Genomic DNA, 20,295 nt, shown 5'->3' with positions numbered 1-20,295 from the left:
TATTCCCAGACCAGGCAGCAGTATACTCTCAAAAGCTTGTATCTGCAGAGCAGATACAAGGAAAGCAGATACAAGGAAAGAAAGGCCACTGAATATCGTAGGTTTAGCTGAATGGATGAGAACAGAGGTGCAGAGGTCCAGAGTCGAGAAACGCCAGCGGGAGACGGGAGGAAATGATGTAGCCAGAAAAGACCCAGCAGACCTACCTGGAAAGCTGAGAGTGATGAGCAGGGACATATGAACACCTGTCACGGGCAGTCTGCCCGAGAGAAACACGACTCTGCCCGCCCTCAGGGCTTTAAAACAATTACAACAACAAAAAATCCTTGCAGAATCTTCCAGAAGAGAAGCCAGACGTGAGGGGAAATGATTAAACTTTGAGCTGCATCGGTTGCGACTGGTTTTTGGTAAACTTTATCCCAATGGAATTTTCTTGTTAAAATCTTTACTCATTGGGACAAATGAAGCAGGAACTCTGAATTCTGTTGTGTGTGTGCATTGTGTGCACACACAATCACAATACTGTATTCTGATATTAGAACAGAAAATCAGTAAGGAAACCACACAGCATACAGCAACATCTACTGGTCCCCGCCCCCCACCTCCCCAGCCTCTGGGAACCACGTTCTACTTTCCCCTCCTGAGTCCACCTTGTTAGATTCTACGCAGAGGTGAGCCCTGTGGCATCCGTTCCTGTGCGTGGCTTCTTTTTCTCAGCATAACGTCCTCTGCGTTCACCGACATAGCTGTAAATGAGTTTCCTGACCCTTAAAGGCTGAACAGTATTCCATGTGTATCTGTATCCACACAGGTGATGGATACATTGATTAACATAGCCTGATTTGATCATTCCTCAACATATACGTGTCACGGAACATCACACTGTATCCTGTAAATATATACAATTATTTGTTGCTTAAAAATGAAACTGAATAAAAAAAAAAAGCAAGCTAAATAATTTCTGTGTGGACTCAAGCCACCTGACCGTGTCCGGCATCTGTCTGTAAGGAGAAGGCAGGTGTGAGGAGCGGTTGCTCTCACCATCAGCTCTAACGCTGAACATTTCCAAGCAGGACCACGGCAGAATATTGTTGGAGAGAGCTTGGGCTGAACCCAATAGGAGTAAGATGTGTTGTTTTTCAAGTGCCAACACCTCCTAACAACAATTTTTCGTGCTATCAGATCATTTCACACTGTGCCATTCCACCTTCTCTCAAGTCTTATCACACAAATGCAGTTTTAAGCTTGATATTTGATGGCTGTGCAGCCTCAGAGAGAAATCCTGTCTCATTTCTGGAGGCTGTTGCAGCAGCAGCCCTGTGTGGGATGGGACGCCCATGGCTGCACTGGTCCCTCTGGGCTTTTGGAACGGCAGCGACATTTGGATTGCAGGGAGCAGGGGAGTCTGACCCTTCCCTCTGCAGAGCCAGCCTTAACTTCCACGTGATCCCAACAGGTCACAAAGTGACAGCAGGAGGAGACCATCCCTGCCTTCACATCAGCTGTGGACAGCCACATCACACAGTTGACTCGTGTCCTGTTCTCACTTCAAATGTTAAAGTTCTGTGCTTGTGTGTTGGTGTGGAAGCATGTGTGAAGCCCTGCGCACTTGTGTCGCTGGGTTTTTACATTTAGATTTGGTTTGTTTTATTTGAAAATGCTGGAGATTTGTCCCCGCATAGCATCACCCATCACTGAGATTAGCATGACACCAACATCCTCACCTTAGTTTTGCACAAAAGTGGGGCAAGGAACTTGCTCAGCTGTGCCAGGCTCTAGATATCCACCCCAGGGAGATGCTGATCTATCGGGAATCAACAGGTCCCGGACATTGTGCTACCATGGAAGGGATGTGGACTCAGAGGCTGAGGACCCAACTGTTTCATGGCCCTCAGTTGCTTTATGCATCGAGATTATAAAAGCGTGCACTGTGCCTCTCTCTGGGCTCAGCGTGTGGAGGGGCCTCGTGACCTGCCAGTGTCATTGTCTATCAGTTACAAATATGCCTTATTACACAGCTCTCCCTTCTCACTTCTCGTTCACCAAGATGTCATCAGAGAAATCTTCAAATGCCTCTCTTAGGTTGGTAAGCAGGTAAGTGCTGTGGTGGATCCATAAGATTAATGACGTATTTGAGTTGTACGCTGTAAGAATAAAACATGAGCTGCCTCCAGGCAGCTACAGTGGAACGCCTTTCTCCTACCACCAAACTTCAGCTCTACTAAATCTGATTGCTGTGGATCTAAATGTGAGCATCTGGACAGTCTGTAGGAATAGGAAGGAGTCTAGGCAGAGAGTGAGTTGTGGAAGACGTGGACTGCCTGTCCAAGGTAGGAGCAAATAGACACCTGATTGGAATCCATGGTGTCCTTCCACCCACTTACAACTTGGATTTCTGAGAGAGATGTGCAGAGAGGTGACTTGGCAAAGGAGCAGGGTTTTAGCCATGGCCTCACTAGGTGGCCAGGGAATGAATGCGGTGTGCCCCAGGGCTACAAGCCCCCCTTGATCTTATAGGAGCAGGTGCAAACCTCCCAGCACTTGGACAGGAGCCCAGTGAGTGTCTTGCTTGAGTTCTAGGGGTCCAGAGTGTGAAGCCTTCCAAAGACTAGGCTTTTCTCAGAGAACCAAAGCTGGAGTCTGCCCTCCATTAAAAGACAGTCCCACGGACTGGACTGTCGTATCCCAAGTCCAAACAGCTCTCCTAAGGTTGGAATGAGGGTGGGAAGGGAAAGCCCATGGCTCTGCCTTGAGTTTAGAAGGTGTAGCGGACAGGTGGCTGAGCAGTCCCCTGCAGGGCAGATGTGGTGCTTCATCCACCCATGGTGAGAGAGAAGGGGAACCCCAGCACTTAGGCAGTCAAGGAGACACATCATATTCTGGGACGGTTTCAGTTGTTTTGTTTTGGTATTTTGGCGACATTCAATTCACATTCACACACACTCATCCTGTAGTTACTCAGTTTGGGATCTGCTTTCAGGCCACTTGTCTAGTCGCCCACCTTTGTGCCTGTGTGGGCTATCTGCACCCCAGTGTCTGCAGCCGCTCGAGTCATTGCTCATCTACCTTTGTCTCTCAACGCCTGTCCTTATTTAGTTCATTGTTCTTTATTGTAGCTCCACCACCCTCAGTCAACAAGGTCCACTGGTCAACCAGTGTTCACTGAGTGTCCCATGTGGCAGGTGACAGCAGGCATCTAGTATCACAGTGACAGTAATAGACATGTAGCTGTCCTCACGTAGCTTCTAGATAACTCACTACTTGCCTTCAGCTTTTGGGTGCATGGAAGCAAAGACATATTTGCCCTTCTAAAATCTCATTGGTTCATACATCCATCTCTCCCTTGCTGCTAGGTGTCTGGTATTCGGATAAGCAGTAGGAAATATGAATAAGACACTCACAGGTTAAATTATGAGAAATTATGACAAAAACAGACCAGTAAAGTTCAGAGTGGCAGGGCTGTGAGAGAGATACACAGGGGCGGGGATACCTGGGAGCTTTGAGGTCTAGGAAAGGGGCCTGAACAGAGGTGATCCAAGTGGTTATGGTTCTTTAATTAAAATGTGTCCAGATGAAGTTCATTGAGAAATCAGCTTTAATGTCAATATTTTGTGGCATGAACTTCATAGTTTGAGTGGACTATCCCTAAGCCCAGGGTGGGGAGTCAAGTGAACTGCTCCTAGGGAGGGCTCAGTGCTTTCTGTCAATAGCATCAACATGACCTTGAACTTCACATCATTCCTTGTTCACAAAGTAGTGAAGAGCCCCTCCCTCTCTGCTGGGAATGCAGAGCCCCTTCCTCTGTGTTGGGAATGCGGAGCCCCTCCCTCTGTGTTGGGGAGGGGGAACCCCTCCCTCTGTGTTGGGAATGGGGAGCCCCTCCCCCTCTGTTGGGAAGGGGGAGCCCCTCCCTCTCTGTTGCTTCCTTGTTTTCCTTGATGACCACCTGCACTTATTTCTCACTGCTGGGTAACTGAGTGCTCTTACCTTCTGGCTATAAACATGGCCCTGTCTTTCCCAGGTTCTGCAGGTGGGCCTTGGGTCCTCTGCGTGGGACTCACTGTGCTGAAGGCTCGGCCTTGGCCCTCATGTCATCTTGCCTGGAAGTCAGGGTCCTCTTCCAAGCTCTGGCCCAGTTTGGTTGTTTGTGTTGTTGGACTGACATTTTCAGCAGCAAAAAGCCACTTGCAGTCCCTCCACAACACAGCAGTTTGCTTTTTCAGGCCAGTGGGCTGGGAACCATCTTTGTGGAATCCAGCCTCTTGTAAGGGCTTCCTGATTAGATGAAAGTTACCTGTAGAAAGACCTTGCTCACTTCTGTAAGATCTCTTCCCCTTTGCTAATTAAGGTAACTTATGGGAGCAATACCCCTTCCCAGTCACAGGTCCCGGGTGTGTGACCACACAGGGTGAGTACCGGGTAGGGTCATTGTGGCCGTGGTAGAGGCCCCTTCCGCACCCTGTGGAGACCTGATGGCCATGATCTTCTGGCATGTAAGAGACAGTCCAGTGCCTCCGTGGCTCTCATGGTGTCTGCTGGCTACTTGCCCCCTCTCCATAGCACCTCCCAGTCCCTCTGAGGCTCGAGATGCTCTAACCTGACTCTGGAAGCTCAGGGTAAGTACTCCATGGCCAAGAGCTATACTTATTTGCAAAAACAAGCTGACATTCTATGTCAGTGCCATGCATGCTCTGTCGCAGCGAAGAGCATATTTGAAAACTCTGTTATCTCCTATGAGCAGAGGGCAGGTCAGGAAGCCAGAGGAGAGCCTAGAGGGCCATGTGAAGGCCTGAAAATCGGCATCTGGCGAGACGTCACTTCCCTTGTACCACCTGTCCCAGCTGGGACTGGCCCTCAGTGTGAGGGAGGGGCCTGCTGCAATGACTTGAAAACAAGGGGAGAGGAAAATGTTTCTCAAATGTGCTTCGGAGAGACAGTCGATCAGCTCGTATTTGGCCCCAAATGCTGCACGATCCTTCTACTACACGGCTTGAAAATATCTTTAAATAGTTACACACGCTGCTTCTGTGCAGACAATTGCTGGTTCACAGACCATTTATAATTACAACACAACTACATTTTGGCTAAATAAATGAGATACTGTTGATTCTGATGTTGCTTAATAATCAGCAGATTTGGGGAGCAACGTGGTGAGGTTGTATGGCACAGGTTCCATGATGGTGGTAAGAGTGGCCCAGGGCTAGTTAGGACCTGCCAGTACCACCTGACGGCTCTTCCAGACTCACCTGGCACCACCTGTGCTCCTCAGCTGAGGAGAGTGAAGACCCCGCCCTGTATTAAATTCCCTGGAATCTCCACATGCAGAGGGGACAGGCAGGACTGGGCCCACGGCTCCCTTCTCCCAGACCAACTGCCGGCAGCCCCGCTGGAAGGAGTTACTGTTCTGTGTTATCATTTCTACTAGTGGAGGGCCGGGAATAATGTGCTTCTCTTTGTTAAGACATCGATTTTTGTCAAGATGTTTTAAAAAGTGTTCATTTGGGGAAGAGATTGAGGTGGGAAACTGAAGAGGCTGTGAGCGTTCTGCGTGGGGAGGGCTGTGGGGAGGATCTCAGAGCAGAAGCTTCCTTCAGCTTCTTTCTGTTCCATGGCTGATGTTTTGATTAGTTGAAGCTTCAGGCTATCATTAGTGTCTTTTGGGGGAAAGTATTCAGTCCATAAATATGAAAATAAGCCCATAATTGACCCTTGGACTGAAGTTGTTTCCATTAGATTTTGCTGCTGAGAAAAGCACCTATTTGGAGAGTGCCTCGTGGAGGAGCTGATGGTGCCGATGGTGGGGCACCGTGACCCACGGAGGACAAGGAGCAGCCCTGGGCTCTGCCTTAAGGAAGGAGGGGGCTGGAGGGAGGAAGAAGAACAAGCGGGTTTTCCCAGCTGGAAGCGGAGTAGATTCAACGGACGCATCCGCCCCGTGTACACTCGTAATGCCAACTAATCTGAGGGCCCTGGAGGAGCTGGTCAGAAAGTGATGGGTGCGCCCGGCCCCTGTGGGGTCCTTTGGAGCCATCCCTGGGGAAGGCGGGGAAGGTTAATGTAGGGGAGTCCACTAGAGATAGATGCACGATGAAAATAACAGAACAGGAAGCGGGAGGGCTGCCACACCACGAGCGGGCCTTGCGCGGCTGTGCTCATGCGGGGCCAGGGCTCTATTTGCAGAGCCGGACTGGCCCCTCTGCCGGCTTCTGGGAAAGACCCAGCTTGCTGTGCCACGTTCCAGCTGTTGTCCCGGCTTGCAGCCACAGCTGTGGGGTTCTGCTGCACAATCGAAAGGGTTTATTTCTTTTTTTTCTTCCTTTTTTAATTTTGCTCTTTCAGGAATACCCACCACTGACTGAAGAGAACATATGGTCCTGAATTGCATTCAGCTCAGCTGTGCACTTAGCGAGGCCGGGGCACAGCGAGGAGAAAACCATCTCTCCAAGGCACAGGGTGCAGGAAGTTTGAGGCCTGGGGTTCACATAAACCCTTCCCCAAACAGATCAGCCGTGGTTCACAATCAGTGAGGAAGCTGCTTGGAGAAGATTGAACCCACCGGGAACTGGACTCCTGGAGGTGAGAGGGCCTCGCCAAAGTAGGCTCTCCAGAAACCAGCCAGATGTGGTCTGCACCCCCAGCCCGCCACACCAGATAGGCGTCTGCTGTGCCCATCTCCTCTGCAGCACTAAGAAGCACCAAGCACGTCTTCTGCTTGGTGCATCGTGGGAGACATTTCTTCTTCTTCTTTTTTTTTTTTTTTTTTTTTGTCAACCAGGAAAAAGAAATTACAGGAAGAGGACTTTGTTAGGACAAGGAGAACATTATTATTTTTTTTTCTTCCAAACCCAATTTCTCTTTCTTTCCTCTCTCAGGATCTTCAGAACTGTCTTTATGTGCAGATGCTCTGTTCTGTGTCAAAGACGCTGCCCTGGTACGGACTTGAACTCCAGCACTGCATTGGCCATCCCCTTAGAGCCCTTTCTGGACCTTGTGTCCCTTAGACAGCCACGGCCCCTGCAGTGATGAATGAGCCCAGCTAGTGTTCCCTGCTCAAGCGTCTTTGAGAAATGCTGGGCCCAGCACAGCTGGACAGACTTCTCACGGCAGGACTCAGTACGCACCATGACTTCCCATGAGTGAACATGGTCTAAAATGTTTCATGAACATTTATTTGCTTATTTATTTTGTCATAAAATATACACACATAAAATGTACCACTTAACCGTTTAAATATGCAGTTCAGTGGTATTGAGCACATTCAGTGTCACACAACCATCAACCACTATCTCTTTCCAGAACTTTCTCATCTTCCCAAGCATCAACTGTACCCGTTAAACACCACCTCCCCATCCCTGTCTTCCTAGCCCCCCACAACACCATTCCACTTCCTAGGAATTTGCCCCCCCTGGTACCTTTGTCCTGCTGTGTGGACATTCCCTAGTGTGATGCCCTCCAGGGTCAGGGGGTGGCATGCGTTGGAATGCTCTTCCTTTCTGAGGTGGAATGCTGTCCCCCTGAGCGTGCATTTTGTCTACTCATTTTTCCATCAGTGGACACTGGGCTGTTTCCCTCTTTTGGTGATTGTGAATGAAGCTTTTATGATCATTGGTGTGCAAGGATCCCTTTGAGTCCTTGCTCTCAATTCTTTGGGGAATATACCTAGACGTGGACTTGCTGAATCAGATGATAATTCTGATTAACTTTCTAAGGAACCACAGACTTTTCCATGGTGGCTGCACAAGTATTCATTCTTATTAGTGATGCACAGGGATCCTGATTTCTTCAGATCCTCATGAATACTTGTTTATTTTTGTTTATTTATTTTTGCCTCATAAATACTTGTTATTTTCCATTGTTTTCAATAACAGCCACTCTAAAGGTGTGAAGAAGTGTGTCCTACGGTTTTGTTTTGTATTTACCTGATGATTGGTGAGTTGAGAGACTTTTCCTGTGTCCCTGGCCATTTGTGTGTCTTCTTTGAAGAACTGTCTATTTGTGTTTCTTGCCCATTTGTTTTTTGTTGTTGAGCTGTAGGAGTTCTTTATATATTCTGAATATGCATTGCTAGTCAGGTTTGATTTGCAAATATTTTCTCCCACTCTGTGAATTGTCTTTTCACTCACTTGGTAGTGTTCAATGATGCACAAACATTTTTAATTTTGATGAAACCTAATCTATCTAGTTTTTCTTTTTCCACCGGTGTGTTTAGTATAATATCTAAGAATCATTGCTAAAGCCAATGTCACAGAATCTTTCTTCTGTGTTCTTCTAAGAATTTTATAGTTTTGACTCGCATGTTTAGGTCTGTGATGCATTTTGAGTTAAATTTATACCTGGTGAAAGGTAAGGGTTCATGGATTCATTCATTCACAGGTGGACATCTACTGGTACTAGCGCCATTTTTGAAGATGCTGTCCTTTCCTCAGTGAATGGTCTTGGAATCCCTGGTACAAACTATTTGACCAGGTATTTGAGGATTTACTTCTGGGCTCTATTCAGTCCCATGGACTTTCACATCTGCCCTCCCTACAGGACAGCACCACACTGTTGTGATAGCTGCAGTGCTATAGAAGCTTTCACATCAGGAATGGGAGTCTTCCAACTTTGTTCTTTTTTCAAAATTATTCCAGCTATCTTCCAATTTTTTGATCATCAGGTGCTTGTTTATTTCCTGGACTTATTAACATCTTTCAGGTAAATACTTCATAGATCCACAGTTTGGGGAACTTTTCTTCAAAACTATACTTTTTTTCTATGTAGGTATAATTTGTCTTTTGAAGGTTCTTAAGAAAACCATTCACATGCTTTCGTTCAAGTCACACATAGAACAATTATGGTCCAGACTATTAAAAAATGTGGTTGAACCTTATTCTTGCCTCTGAAAACTCATTACTGTGTAAAAATTTGAGTCTCCTGGGTGACACCTGTGGCTCAAGGAGTAGGGCGCTGGCCCTGTATGCTGAGCCCCTGCCAAAAAACTGCAAAAAAAGAAAGAAAGAAAAAAAAGTTGAATCTCCTATCAACTTTGGGTCAAGTGACTTAACTTTTCTATGCCTCCCCCCGGGTCCTGTGGTGAGGCTGGATGGATGTCTGCTCCCGTGACAACTAATGCAACAAAATCTGAAAAAGACCCTGAATACTTGGAGATAAAACTGTCATGGACTCAGGGAAAAGAGCCAGCATAGCTCCTGAACTGGTGCAGGCATAAACTTCCCGGATCATTCTATGGAATATTGCAGATAGCATATCCTATTCTCTAGAAATCCTGAGATCACCTGAACTCTAGGACAAGCACTCTCACTATAAGTTATATCATGGAATTTTGTTATGAAAAAAAGTCCCATCTAAAGAAAATCAAGCATGAACTGTTATACTGCAGTCTAGGGTGATTCGGGACAATTTCAGGCTGCAGGGCCAAGGTGTGGAAGAGTATCTCACTTTGTTTTAATTTAACTTGAATACCTAGCTTCCTCTTTAATGTTTTAGTTTTTTAAAGTTTATGTATATATATGTGTATATATGTGTATATATATATACATAAACTTTAAAAGAACAAATATTTCCATGAGGGTTACTATGGAGGAAAAATCTGTCCCTCAATCATTCCACCAGTTTCCTCATCCCAATGGCAGTGATTGTGTGTTTTAGACTTTATTTCGGGACTTCTTGCTATGGATAAGAGCACTGCTGCCTTCCCCACAACTCTTTCTCCTCCTAATCACATTTAAACATATATTGCTACCATTCTTCCAAGGGAGCTGCACAGTCTGAACACTAGTCCATTTTTATACTACAATTTTGACAATGTTATTTACAGCTGAACCATATGGTGTACTAGAATTGCATTTCTTTTCTTTTTAATATTTTTTTAATTACATTTTTAATTTTGGGGGGTATATATTTGGTTTAAACCACACATTTGGTTTAAATGTCTATATTCTTGATTCAACTCGACAGGTCTGGGGACAGTTAATTCCCATTTTCTTCGTATGTTTTCTTCACTTGGCTTCCAAGACACGCCCTCTTGCTTTTGCTCAGCCTGCTTGCTAGCTAGCTTCCTACGTGGTCTCTTAGCCCCAGAGCACCCCAAGGCCTAGTCTAGGGTCCTCTGCCCTCTCATCTTACCCCTCATTCACTCAGTGCATTGAGCATCATGTGGCTCCCTGCAGCGTCCAGAGGCCCAGTGCAGACTCACGGTCCCAAAGCTTATCTCCCTCCTGACCCCAGATGCCCACTTAGCACTTCCATTGGATGGTGTGTTAATGTCCTAGGGCTGCACTAAAAAATTACCTCAAACTGGAGATTGAAATCCAGGGGTCATCAGGACCGAGCTCCTGCTGAAGGTTCTAGCAGAGGGTCCTCCAGGCCTCTTCCAGCCAAGAAGGCTCCCAGAAGTGCCAGCTGCATCACTCCAACCCGGCCTCTGTCTCCACATGGTGTTCTCCTGCGGGTCTCTGGCTTCACATGGAATTTCCTTTCTTAACTGTGACAATAGGCCATGTTGGATTTGGACCACCCTGATTACCTCACCTTAACTGGACTGTATCTATGAAGCCCCTATTTCCAAATAAGGTCATGTTCACCAGTACTGGAGGTTAGGGCATCAAAATAGTTTTTCTTGAGAAATTATTCAACCCATAATAAATATCTAGTAGGCAGTTTGAACTTAATTTGTCTGAAATTAAACATCTGATTCCAGCCTCCCGCCACCACCCCTGCACTCACAGTGAACACCTGGAGTGTCCTTGAAGTTGCTCTTTGTCTCACGACCCAGGTCATTGTTTTTACCTTGGGAACAGTCTGGAAGGCTTCTCCCCCTTCTCCTGGTCTACTCTCAACACAGCAGTTAGACTGATCCTTAACAAACCCTAACCAGCCTGCCCTGAAGCCCTCACCATGGCCCTGTCTGTCTTCTGGGCAGCACCAGCCCTGCGCTCCTCATGTCTGTCTGGCATGGTCCAGCCTCCACTCCTCTCTGCAGTGGCCTCTGGGAGGTGCTGAGCACCATCACTCAGGGACGCTGGTGGAGAGGCAGGAGTAGCACTTGTTGGACACCGCAGATTGAGCCCACCCGTTCATGTTTGCTTCCCTCCACCTCTAGACCACTGTGGTGTAGGAGGAGGGCAGTGAGCTAACGAAGGGGGCCCATCTTTGCAAGGACAGAGAGGAGGAGAGACGCCAGCGGGAGAATGTGGGATGCTAGGAAGCAGGTGGGACAATGGCAATGAACTTGGCCAGCTCGAGAATGCCATTGTAAGCCAGTGGTGGGGACATCTGGGAGCTGGCCAAGTTGCAGCCCAGACTACCGTCAACCAACCACCCAGGAGCCCCAGAGGAGGGCGGAGTGCCTGAGCTGCGCCCTCCGTCTCTTGGGCTGCACCCTCCATCTCTTCTGCCATCCCTGCTCTGGCTGCACAGACGGTGGTGGCTCCTTCCTTCCAGGAGCTCATGTGGGCACCTGGGAGAAGCATCTTCATCGTGACCGCTTGGCTTAAGGAGAATTCTGTTTTCTCTTCAGTGGCCACTGTCTTGTTTTAGAGTCCTTTGCCCAGGGGTCTGATTCTCTTGGGTTTTTTTTCTAGCTGATCATTTAAGATTTATAGACCTCTTCCTGGCAAATTCATAGGTTTTCCTCCTACATCCAATCATGACCTTAATGCTAACCTATAGCACCTGGCTGAGGGTTTTCCTATTTACAGCTTACCTGAGCATCACCTTCACTTATTACTCATTATCCTCTGTTCTAGAAGCCTCTATAAACAAGTAAGATTTGGGCTTAATCATTATATGGATTTTGGAGACTAATTCTGGAGACTGTAAAATACTCCTTGGTCTTGACATGGGTCATAAGAACAGTTGTTTTGTGCTTTGCCAATACAGAGGCTGGGCTCTTGGTGATAGTTTCTCCAGCTGATACGATTTCCTGCCCTCACCCATTTCAGACACTGTTAATTTCCACCAGAGTTAATACCCTCAAAAATGTTTTTATTAAAAAAATGTTTTATTTACTTTGTGGGTAGTTTGTATTTACTTCTCCCTTAACTATACAATCTTAGCAGTGCTACTCAAGCATTTGTCATTATAAAGTTTCTATAAAGTTCTTCTGCTAAAAGTTCTCCCAAGATTCAGAAAGTGAACATACTATCCGCCTGGTGTCAGAAAGCTCGCACTCACGTTTGGAAAGGCTCACACGCGGCCCCCCTCTGCTTTCTGGTGGCCATGTCATACTTACAGCTCATTAAGGGCAGAGCCAAGCTTTAATTTTCAGCATTCTCCCACCTTTTCTTTAAATGAATTGATCTAAAAACTGTCATTGGGGAAATACGGACAGATTACTAGAATCATTTTCTCCCAGGAATGGGGGAGTTAGAGATATTTAGGATTTACGCGTGCGCACGCACACACACACACACACACACACACACACACACACACATGATTTATTCTCAGTGAGGGGCACTGAGTGAGAAGTTAACACACAATTTCTATTAACAATAATGAGAATTGTGTAAGAGAGTCTCCATTCACAGCACTGGAAATTTACCCCTTAGGGTGCACATAAATTTGAGCTGTTGACCATGTGAAATGTTCTTTTATGGGCAATAAGGCACCGCGAAGCAGCTGCATGGTCCTTAAACCTGGTGCCCACGAGGATGCGTCTGCAGATCCCTTCAGGTCTCCTTCCTAGAATTCAAAACATGTCCATCTTGCTGGGGGTGCAGGTAACCCCAGCAGATCTCCGCCTTCCTGAGAAAACCCTGCCATGGAGCAGCTGCACTTCTTGTGAAATCTGACCCTGACACTGTAATTCACCCTTTGGGGTGTTTTGATTAGAAATCTTCAAGCTAATATAATATAGAGCAGTGAATTCTATTCTTCTATTTCTGTATTTGGTACAGGATGTATATACTAGTGTTTGAAAATGAAGTTATTGCTGCAGATAAACAGTCTTTCTTCCCCCACCCAACTCCAACAAACATACATACATGCACACACATGTGCACACACATACACGGACATGTTGGCCAGTTGCTGGGTGGAGTGTTGGTCCTACAGAATTCTTTCCTTTCTTTGGTTTTTGTAAATATGGATAGTCATACCATTTAGTTTCTGAGATATAGATGTAGATATACCTATAATGGAAAATTATTCAGCCACAAATGATGGAATCCTGTCATTTGCAGCAATGTGGATGAACCTGGATGACATTATTGAAATAAGCCAGGGACAGAATGACAAGCACCCCACGACCTCACTTACATGTGGACTCTGAAGAAGTCCATCTCATGGGAGTGAGCAGAGTGGAAGGTGGTTCCCAGGACTGGAGGTGGGGTGGGGGCGGGGAGAAGTTGCCCAGCAGGTGCTTCTGAGCTTGTAGTCCCCATCTTCAGTGGGACTCCCCAACCTCCAGTCCCTGTGGGGAGGTACGTTTGAGGTGTGGCTGTTTTTGCTTACCTTAACTTACAGACTTCAGGATCTCAAACCAAATTTGGCTTAATTCAAGTGTAAGGTCGTCTGTGTTATTTGTTTAGTGTAGTTTGATTTGGAAATTCTACTTTAGAAAAGGCAGAAAGGAAGGATAGTAACTGGGCACAGTTTAACCTCTCACAAATCGTTCGGTCAGACATGGGACCTGGGTGGAGATCAGACAGCCACAGGGTCCCCGGGCTCGCTGAGGGTGGCACACTCTGGAGCTGTCCTTGCTCTCTGGCTGATGTTCACATGACTGTTTCTCACCTCCGCTGCTATGTGGCCTACATCAGAAGGTCTGGTTCTGCAAGGTCTTCTAATAAAACAAACAAAAAGGAGTTAAGAGGGAAAACAATAGGCTGTTTCCTCTCAGCTTTAGACACTGGGCCTTTCTTATGCCCGGTTGGGAAAGGGACCCTTCCTGTCCCGCCTCCCTCTCCAGCTCTGTCTATCTGCCCAGCAAGGCCAGAGGGAGGCTCCCACACGTCCAACAAGTTTACAAACTCCTAGAGGCAGGGATTTGTTTCTTTCTTTATTTATTTTAACAACTTTATAGAGGTTTTGATTTACCAAAGAATTAAAAAAAAATCGCTTCCCCATATTTGATCTGAACTTGATGAGTTTGGACACATCAGGACACCAGTATCAGTCAATGTACTAGACATGATCACACCCTCAGAGTTCTCGGTCTCTCGCTCTCTCTTTTTTTTCTTTTTTTTGTGGTAAGAACACTTAATATGAGGTTGACCCTCTTATTAAACTTTGAAATGTACAATATCATATTATTTTATCAGTCTCTAGGATGCCCTCAAACAGATTCAGTTATTAAAAAATCTGTTTTTGAAGTGATTTTTATTAATATTAGTAGGAAATAAAAGATTTCATAAGGACTGTGGTAGAAAATAAATCTTCCAATTCACATTTCCCAGCTACTTGGCCCGAGGAGGCAGCCCCTGTTAGCCATCTCTTGCATTGCCTAAAATAGTCCTTAGTGGACGGGGCCTGTGGCTCAAAGTAGAGCACTGGCCCCATATGCTGGAGGTGGCGGGTTCAAACTCAGCCCTGGCCAAAACCCACAAATAAATAAATAAATAAATAAAATAGTTTTTTAGCAATCCTCAGTGACATCTCTATTTCCCTAGCAGGCCAGAAATGCCTTTCAACCGCTCATGTTGGTGCCTTCCTCTGGGCAGCTGAGAAGATTTGCTACAGGTGGTTGTGCTCAGCAGGCCGGTTCTCCACTCACAGCCAGATAGACAAATAACACATCTCTAGCTGGCAGCTGAATGCTGAGCACTGATTGCTCAGCCTCTGAAGGCCCCTTCAATTCCCATAGCAGCCCCATGAGTTGAGCTCTGTGTACAGCCCTGCTACAGGAGAGAGGAAGCCCAGACCCTCAGTAAGCCTAGCAGGGAGTGTCCTGTCCAAAGTCCCACATCCAAGACACAGCAAGTCATAACTCTCCTGATGTGGACAGTCCAGGCCTGTGCAGCACTTGACCACATGGCCTCCTTTGCTCAAATGGCTTGACATTTTTGGTTGTTAAGCTATACATTCTAGGCTCATGTCTAAAACTGCTGGAAGAAAGTATCACCCAGCAGGCTGAATGGCTGAATTCACCTGCTCCCATGTGACTTTGCTGAGACTTGCTTGAGAACATGATTCCTTCCTATTAGCCCGTGAGCCACTGACATGCCTTAGGAAGGAATTAAGCAAAGGGGAGCCTCCTGGCCTGGAGAATAGGTCAAAGAGATGGGTAGAGTGTCCCAGGAGCTGGTGATAGATATACAGATGGGGAAGAACTTGGCCAGTTGAGTGCATGGCCTGCTCTGGCCCATCTGAGAGGCTTCTCCAGGGAAGGCTCCAAAACCCATCTCAAAACCCCCAAGAGATGTGGGTCACTTGAGTTTAAGCTAGAATCGGAAGGCACAGAAGTGGTGGGGTGGTGGCCTCAGCCCTGGACGCATGGTCCCTGGTATCTAGAGTGGGACCCTCAGCTGCACTGGGGAGTTCATTGCCTCTACCTGGCCCTGATTCCAAGATGTCCCAACAGGAATATCATGAGGACTCCAGAGAAGACCAGAAGCAAATGCCAGGTGGTGCGGCCAGTGTCTGTGTGGATTGTGACTTGGAAGTAATCCTTCTTTTTTGATTGAAAAAAATTTCAGAAAATTCAGATTAATGTGACATAACTGGGTCTAGTTCTGAGCTGGGCTTTAAGACTTAACCAAATTGGAGGTCTCAGAAGAAATTTCCAATCACAGAACATGAGCCTAGTTGTAGGCAAGTGATTATTTCAGTGTGGGGTGCCTGAAGTGGCCTGATCCAGCTCACATTCAGGGCTGCAAGCACATGGAGTGAGGGCTGCTGCTTTGTGCCTATGACTCCTCTGCTGTGACACCCTGGGTCACCCTCTGACTTCAGAGAGAATTTCCTATTATTTGGCTTAAATTCAGACAAAATGCTCCTATCTGCTCTTGGAACAGAGACTGGCTTGGCTGCACGACTTCTTTGGTTTTGGGGACAAACAGGCTTGGTGTGCAGACAGCAGGTTTTCATGGATAATGGAAGTCCTAGTCCCTGCCAGAACTCTCTACAAACAAATCCAAGTGGTATAAGCTCCATACATCAGTTACAGAACAAGCTGTATTCTCTGATGTGATGTTCTAGAAATAGAATGGTGTCTTTTAGGGACTTTCCCCCAGTACACCTGAGTACAAGGAACTGTAAGACTTTTTTTTTTAGGTGCTACATCAGAATTCTTCAGTGTTCAATCCATGTATCAAATCTCTTGAGTTCTGCTGGAGTGAGTAATTTTTAAGTTGGGTTTTAGACTGTTGCATTATAAAGGTCTCCATTCATCCATCCATCCTTCCTTCCATCCATCCGTTTATCATAAAATAATCACATGGATAGATAAGCAATTATGTGAGCAATAAAGGTGACCAAGGAGAGGGGGCAGCATGACGGTGGCAGGAAATGAAGCCTGGGCACTTGTGAGGCCCCCTGGGGAAGCAATGATTAAGCTGAGATTTGGGGAGAGAGAGCCTAAACAGACATCAGCATGCTCACTACTCTTCTGTCTCTCTTTGACACCCCACTTGTTTGAAGCATGACCACCACTGGGAGCTCTGCCCTTCTAAGAGCAGCAAAGGCCACTTCTGGGGCCCCGAGAAGGTGACAGCTCACCACAGAGGCGGGTACAGCCCTGCTCCAGGGCCAGCAGCGGGCAGGGTGGCCATGAGGAGCACACACTTCCATTCTGGGGAAAGGGGCTGCGTGTGTGTGTGAACATGTAGATGCTGATTTTCTCCATGTGTGTTCTACTGACTCTCACTACTCTAAATATTCACCTCCTTTCTTGTGATAATGTTATCATTGCTCAATTTAATCCTATGTTTTTGGTTTATTCTTTCCCCTTTCCTGGAATTCTTTTCCACCACTTCATCTGGTTCATTCCTACTCACTTTAGTCCTGAGTTTAGAAACAAGCTCTCCTAGAAAACTTGCAAGGGGTGGGTTAGAGCCACAACCTGGGACTTCCAGACTACCCTGTGTGCATCTTGGAACCTGTTTGAGAAGAGATGGTGCCTGCCTGGTGATTTTGGGACTGAGCCCACCGTAGGTATGCTGTGAATACTGATGGAGGAATGAATGTCCGACATGAGTTGGCATTAGGAACGCAGTCTAGGAAGTAGTAGGGGTTTAGCAGCTGAGGGTTCAGGGGAGAGATGATCAAGGGACCCCTACCTGGAGAGAGCTGAGAGCCAGGCAGGGACAGAGCAGATTTATGGGGAAGGAAATGAGCCAGCAGCTTCGGGGTCCAAGGAGCAGTGTGTACACATGGTTAGTGTGATTTCTTTTGAATGGTATTTTATTTTTTTTAGAAGAAACTCCCCTAATAATGTAAACATAGAGGCCTCCTAAACCCACACCTGTCCCCGGCAGGGCTAATAGCTGAGATCTTTAGTGATAAAGGTTAAAGGTGAAGAGAAACTGAACAAGAAGATAAGGCAAAAACACAAAACCAGTTTTCTGAGATTTGCTACCAGGGTAATGTTTCTCCTTATTTTTATAGAGATTATGGTTTTCACTGCAGATAATGCTACGTATCCAAACATTCTCTAAAACAAGAGTGAGCCAGCAGCTGATGCAAGTTTGCTTTAGGGTCTTAGTTTGCGAGAGTTGGGGGAGTCGAGGAAGATTCTGTATTTATCTCTGTTTCGGGGAGACCAAGTGGCAGTGGGTCTCGGGCCCGGCTCGCTCACTCCCAGAACCTTCCTTCCCGTGTTTCCAAGGCAGTCTGATGGGAGCTCTCTCCCATCACCTGGTCCTTGGCTCTTTTCATACTAGATGCTAAAGGTCTCTCCAAAGTAATTTTTATTTCCAACAATCAAATTTCAGCTAAGTTTCCTAACAAATAATCTCTTCTGGGACCCTCGCCCTACGTTTAAACATAGGGGCTTAGGTTGGTTAACCAAGTCCCCGCCATGCTGTGTGCTCAGAATTACTCAAGAAGGGAAGCCACCTGAAAACAACATCTGATTGGATGCTGCGTGATCTGACTCCTCTAGAGTTTATCTATTTCATACAAGGGCAAAGGAAATACCGCCTTTGTTTGCTAGATGCTGTTTGCTGTATGTTGTTTAAACACACACAGAGACACATACACACAATTGCAACCGTGTATGCTCTCCATGAGCGGGGGGTTAATCTCCCTCCCCCAGGATCTGTCTGACTAGGCAGGTGTTATCCCCATTTCATAGATGAAGAAGCCAAAGGTTGTAGAGGTTAAGCCATCTGCTGAGATTGCAAAGCTTCCTTCTGTAGGGTGGGGACACAAGGTCTGATACTTTTGACTCAAAATCCAGGGCTCTGAGCTCATCTCTCTGCTTCTACCAGCCCTGGCTGATCATGAGGCCTCCCTTTCATTAGGCAGAGAAGAAAAGTTAAGAATTGTTACTATCAGTCCTGTGCCAAGAAAGCATGTTCCCCCGGAGGAGGAGTGCCCAGGCCATCACAGAGGGCCAGGTAGGCCCACCCTGCTGGCTCCAGGGATTCCCGGCCCCCAGGCCTGCCCCACCTCTAACTGTCCTGATCTGGCTTCCCAGCAGGTACTCAGAATGCTCACCAATATTCCAGGCTCATAGAATTGGAATCCCCAGTCCCTGTTGTGGCAAGTAGAATGTGAGAGGAATTACTGTAACTTCCAGGCAGAGCTCGGAAGTTTTTATTAGCTTTTTATTAGCTTCTTGTGGCTGCAATAACAAAGTACCACAAACTGGGTGGCTTAACACAACAGAAATTGTCCTTTCACAGTTCGAGGGGGCAGAGTTGGGAAGCAAGGTGTGGGCAGGGTCACACTCCCTCCGCTGCTAAGGGGGAGGGTCCTTTCTGCCTCTTCCAGCTTCTGGGAGCTCCAACAATCCTTGGTGCCTCTAGTTTGTAGACACATCACTGCACCCCATGTCTCTGTCTCCTCGTCTGTCTGGTCTCTGTGCTTCTCCTCCACTTAAAAGGACACGAGTCATATCAGAGCTGGGACCAGCTGAACCCGGAATGACCTCATTGTACTTAATTCCATATCTTCAACAGCTCTATGTACAAATAAGGTCATGGCCTGATGGGGGGGGGTGTTTAGGACGTCATCATATCTTTTGAAGGACTCAATTCAGCCCTAACAACGATTTACCAGGATTCCTTTCTCTTGCTACAAACCGCGGCTCCACTGGCCTGTGTCCCTGAATTAGCGCAATGTTGAGTCGAGTCCAAAGTTGGACATCTAGCATGAACAAGAAAAAAATGTTTTATTTTTAAGCCACTGAGGTTTTCTGATTGTTTTTTAACATAACCAGACATGGCCTGTCCTAACGGATAGTCTGAAATAAATCCAAATAATATTATGTTTTGGTTGACAACTAGTGAAGGGCTATTAGCTCACATGTCCGCAGTATCCAGTGGCCCTCAGCTCTCTCTCTCTCTCTCCCCTGGTTAGCAGCAGGTGCAGCTTGACGGGGCCCTGAGATTAAAATCTGGCCACAGGGAGGTGAGAAGTAAAATGGGAAATTCTGGAAGAGAACAGACACACTTCCTTATCTCCTGGTATCACCTGCACTGGGTGGGGAGCCAGGTGTCCTGGAACGGACCTGGGCAGAGCTGGGGGGACGGCAGGGCAGGTTCCAGGGGGACCTGTGTGGTAAAGATAGCTCCTGGTGCTGCCCTTTGAGGGTGAGGTGGGAAGCTTTGCACCATCGAAGGACGGAGGGACAGGTAGAAGGAAGAGAGGGAGACACTGCAGGCTGGGCCAGAGGCAGTTCTGGGGACAGCTGTGTTCAAGACAGGTAGAAAGGGATGGAAGTACAGCTCAGAGAGAGTGAGGGACAGGGACTTGCCAGCGCCCCAGAGCCGGGCCAGGCTGCAGGGCAGGAGGTAGAGCCCCGGGCGTGCAGGGCCTTCCTGGCTGGATTTGGGTGGTTCTGGGGACACATGTGTGAACCGGGAGGCTGGCCTGTGGGCGACGGTCTGGGGACCGTCCACTGATGCCATGGCCTCCCTGTCCTGCTGGATGTGAGGGTGTCTCCAGCATTGGTCATTTAATTAAATGTTTTGTAAACCCATCTTCTATACCTGTGGACAGTGAACGTTGTTTCCACCAAATTCAGGTTTACTACTCGGACAGACTAATACCAGCAAGCTGCTAAAAATATACTACTGCCAAATGGGGTGTGGGGGAGAGCCTACTTCTCATCTCCTGCCCTCCTGGCCCCTGCCCCCCTGCCCTCCTGCCCTCCTGCCTGCTGCCCTCCTGCCCTCCTGCCCTCCTGCC

The sequence above is a fragment of the Otolemur garnettii genome, unplaced genomic scaffold, assembly GCF_000181295.1.
Source record: "Otolemur garnettii isolate 467f Iridium unplaced genomic scaffold, OtoGar3 scaffold00027, whole genome shotgun sequence".
Taxonomy (NCBI): domain Eukaryota; kingdom Metazoa; phylum Chordata; class Mammalia; order Primates; family Galagidae; genus Otolemur; species Otolemur garnettii.
Note: the sequence above shows the minus strand (reverse complement) of the source record.